The following is a 4,702-nucleotide window of genomic DNA, read 5'->3' on the forward strand; positions in this document are numbered from 1 at the left end:
AATCAGGGTGGGGGTTTTGTGTATTTAGTTTTTGTTGTTGTTGATTGGTTTTGTTTTTTTCTTCTCGCTAAGGTCTCTTTGTGTGGCCCTGGTTGTCCTGGAACTCACTCTGTAGACAAGGCTGGCCTCCAACTCAGAGATATACCTCCCTCTGTCTCTTGAGTGCTGGGATTAAAATAATCTTTTAATTATTCCACTAGTATGGTTGTTTTGCTGCATGTGTCTCTATGTCTCACTTGCATGCGGGCCTCTCAGAGCCCAGAAGAGGATGTGGGATCCCCTGAAGCTGGAGTTACTGACACTTGTAAGCTGCCATATGGGTCCTGGGAATTGAACCCGGGTTCTCTAGAAGAGCAGTCAGTGCCCATAACCACTGAGCCATCTAGTCTCTCCAGCCTTTGAAAGCAGGGTTTCCAATTTGGAAACTACTGGGCAGTTATGTGTGTGACTGTGTAGAAAGGCTTTCTTTCCTCACGCCAGGAGCTCGTGGATAAGAAGTCAGGGAAGCCCCCGGAGGAAAATGTTCCACACAGGAGAGAGAAAGACTCGTTTCCTTCTGGGGGAAAAAAAAAAAAGGAATCTGAAATTCTCTGGGCCGTGTATGCTTCTCAGTGATTTTACTGTTTCTGGGTCTGAGCTCTTGGTAGTTTTTTTTACCCTTTGTTGTTGTTGTTGTTGGGAACATTCATTCCACCTTGAGTACCCTGTTCCTTTTTTTGAAAAAAAGAGATTTATTTATCTATTGTAAGTTCACTGTAGCTGTCTTCAGACAACCCAGAAGAGAGCATCAGATCTCATTACGGATGGTTGTGAGCCACCATGTGGCTGCTGGGATTTGAACTCAGGACCTTCGGAAGAGTAGTCAGTGCTCTTAGCAGATGAACCATCTCTCCAGCCCAACCCTGTTCCTTTTTAAAGTTTTTTTTTTTTTTTTTTTTTTTTTAGTAATGTGTGGTTTGCCTGCATGTGTATGCATGTGTGCGTGTGTTGCATTTTGAAGTCAGAAGAGGGATCTTATTCCTTGGAAATGGAGTTACGAGTCACCATATGGTGTTGGGAACTGAATCTCTTGGCCCTCTATAAGAGCAACAAGTCCTCTTAACTACAAGCTCTCTCTTTGGCTCCCTGAACCCTGTTTCTTGCAGCTTCTTGCTCTAAGGGCAGAAAACTTTATTTATTCAGTGGCTCCAGATGTTTCCATGTCACTTAGCCTGCTGGCTTCTCTGCGCTCCTCTTCTCCAGCTACTCCTCTTCTTCAGCTACTCACCTTCTCCAGCTACTCCCCTTCTTCAGCTACTCTCCTTCTACAGCTACTCCTTTTCTTCAGCCAGACCATCCACTATGTTGAAAATGTTGCTTAGTGTGGTAATGCAAGCCTATAATTCTATCACCAAGGAAGCTGAAGCAAGAGTCTGTCCTGGAACTCACTCTGTAGACCAGGCTGGCCTGGAACTCAGAAATCCACCTGTCTCTGCCTCCCAAGTGCCACCAGAAATCTGCTGCCACTGCCTGGGGAGGCAAGAGTTTGAAGCTAACCTGTTACACTGCAAGTTTCAGACTAGCTTGAGCTATACAATGTTTCAAAAAAATTTTTTTAAGGGATAGGAGCCCTGAGGTGGTGCATGCCTTTCATCTCAGTACTAGGTAGGCAGAGGCAGGTGAATTTCAAGGCTAGCCTGATCTACAGAGTGAGCTTCAGGACAGCCAGGACTACACAGAGAAACCCTGTCTCCAAAAGGGAGGGGGGATAGGAAGATGGCTCAGTCAGTAAAGTGCTTGCTTACAAGAACCTGAGCAGTACCCATATGTAGCAGGCTCACATCTATAAGCCCAGTGCAGGGGCAGTGGTAGTGGTGGAATCAGGTGGATCCCCAGAACCCACTGGCCAGCTATCTAGTCAAATCAATGCGGTGAGCTCCAAGTTCAGAGGCAGACTCTGTCTCAAACAAATTGGGCAGAGAACAATTAAGGATAACAGGAGTCAATCTCTGGCTTGCACGTGTGCATATGCACATACATGCACACCCATACACACACTCATGATCATACATGCACACACACTACACATAAATAATAAAATAAATTAATTAATGGTAAAGATACTGGGGCCCAGAACTAGGAAGTGGGAGCCAGGTTCTGAGGAACAGCTAGAGACAGTGGAGTAAGTCGAGGCAGATGGGGGAGCTTGAGAGGAGGGGGAGGCATGTTGCCTACACCCCAAAAAGAACATAGCATCTTTTCTCTCATTCTTGGGAGCATTATCATAAAGTCTTTCTTGTGTGGTAGGTAAATCAGAGAGCTTAAAAGGGTTCTCAGGAGGGAGGGGGAGGAGGTGGGTTAGAGAAAGGCTAGCAGCTCTGATATTTGCAGACCAGAGAAGCAGGAAGGTCAAAGTAGAGAAGTTGGTGATGGTCCTTTCCCAGAGGCTGAGGTAGTCCTTGTACATACAATTGAGTCCTTGAGGAAACTCTGCCAAGCCTGAAGACTGGGCGGCTGGTGAGGAGTCGGGGACCAGGGAAGGCAGATGGCTCAATACCAAAAGCTGCTGCCTCTCAGCATTAGGAAGGGTGGAGGCGGGGCACCCTCCCTCTCAGAAATCTGCCAGGATTTGAGCCAGAGGGAAGGATTTGAGCTCTGAGTCTAACCATCCCCAGGACTAAATATCCCCACCCCCTCCCATATGGGTTGGACCAACACTCATTAATTCAATAAGGAGCACTCACAGAATTGACAGCCTGTTTCCAAGAGGGGCCGTTTGAGCTCTGAGGGGTAGGGAAAGAGCAGCTGTATCCAGAAACAATTTATGATGGTGATGGTGGTGGTAGGGTATTGGGCTGTGTAACAGGAAAGAAGTAGGGGGTTCACCACGGGCAAATGTGGCAGTATGGAGTGCAGGTCTGTTTGGAGGGGGAGCCTGAAGGTTAATCAGGAGTCTGAGAACTCCTTCCTTCCTGCTTTGGAAGATTTGGCTCCACATTCTTGGCAGTTATTTTGTATAAATACCATTCTCCAATAGTATCCCCTGGGAAGGCACAAAAGAGCAGAATAAAAATGTGTGTGTGTGTGTGTAGAGAGATGGAGGAAGACCGTAGGCAGTACCCATCTTAGAAGGATGTGATTTGGCCGTACTCCAGCTATACTCTCCCTGTTCATAGCGTGCTCCAGGTATCCAGGATCCTATTAGTCTCCTACATGTCTACAAGGCCAGTTTTAGAGCCCATGTGGACTGTTTTCTCAATATTTATCCTGATTCTCAGTCAAAAGGTAGCTCGGGGAGGGGAGCTGTAGTTCAGTGTAGAGTGCTTTCATAGCTGTACCAAGAGGAAAGTGGGACAGAAGAGAATTGTTGGGGAATATAGAAAGAATTTGAATAAACAGGCTGACTTATCTCCTTGGAATATGAGATTGGGAGCTGTCTTAGTCAGGGTTTCTATTCCTGCACAAACATCATGACCAAGAAGCAAGTTGGGGAGGAAAGGGTTTATTCGGCTTACACTTCCATGCTGCTGTTCATCACCAAAGGAAGTCAGGTCTGGAACTCAAGCAGGTCAGGAAGCAGGAGCTGATGCAGAAGCCATGGAGGGATGTTCTTTACTGGCTTGCCTCCCCTGGCTTGCTCAGCCTGCTCTCTTATAGAACCCAAGACTACCAGTCTAGAGATGGCACCACCCACAAGGGGCCTTTCCCCCTTGATCACTAATTGAGAAAAAAATGCCTTACAGTTGGAACTCATGGAGGCATTTCCTCAACTGAAGCTCCTTTCTCTGTGATGACTCCAGCTGTGTCAAGTTGACACAAAACTAGCCAGTACAGGAGCCAAGAAAAAGAGGGGTGATAACGCTCTCCTTCAAATGTGTTTCTGCACAGAATGGTCTTAGCCAGAAAACCACATTTGATCCTGAGGCCTTCTTAAACAGTTTTTGAGACACACTATAATCTTAATCCATATTTCCTCTGTTGTTGTTTTGTTGTTGTTGTTGTTGTTTCTTTGTTTTTGTTTTTGTGTTTTTTAGACAGAGTTTCTCTGTGTAGTCCTCCTGGCTGTCCTGGAACTCACTCTGTAGACCAGGCTTGAACTTAGAGATCCAAATGACTCTGCCTCCTGAGTGCTGGCACTAAGGACGTGACGCCATGGCCATGCTCAGCTTCTGTTTTCTCCTTATTTCCTTTTGTATCCAAACAGTATTCAGGATCAGTGAATTCTGGGAGAATTGTCAGATTTGGGGTTAAAATGATGGTATGTGTGCTGCTAACCACACTTCAGTGTCTCTTTTGGAATAGAAATGTGAAAATGAGATCTCTAGTGGCTACAGGGGCTTTCGAGAACAAAGGCCAAAACCCAAATAGAAGCCAGGTTAGAAGCCAAAACAGAAGCCAGGCCAGAATCCACTGTTATGCCTCTTTTCTGGGAAATAGCCACAGTATCAGATTGATTGAAGGTAATGGTAGATGGCGACATCACTGGGAGACAGAGAGTTGGTTTCTCCATAGACCCTGACACTCTGGGTACCACCGTACCTCAGCTCTTCGGATAATCTCAGATAAAAACCACCAGAACCAATTAGATTAATCCTTCTGCCTGTTTGGCGGTTTAGACAAGTCTTAGACAAAGAACTACAATTCCCAGAAGGTATTGTGGCAGGACTTGCCTCTTGCTACGTTTCTATTGGTTGGTGTGTGTTGCCGCCGGCCAATAGTAAAT

Source organism: Mus caroli, unplaced genomic scaffold (assembly GCF_978045245.1).
Source record: "Mus caroli unplaced genomic scaffold, Mus_caroli_1 scaffold_13, whole genome shotgun sequence".
NCBI lineage: Eukaryota > Metazoa > Chordata > Mammalia > Rodentia > Muridae > Mus > Mus caroli.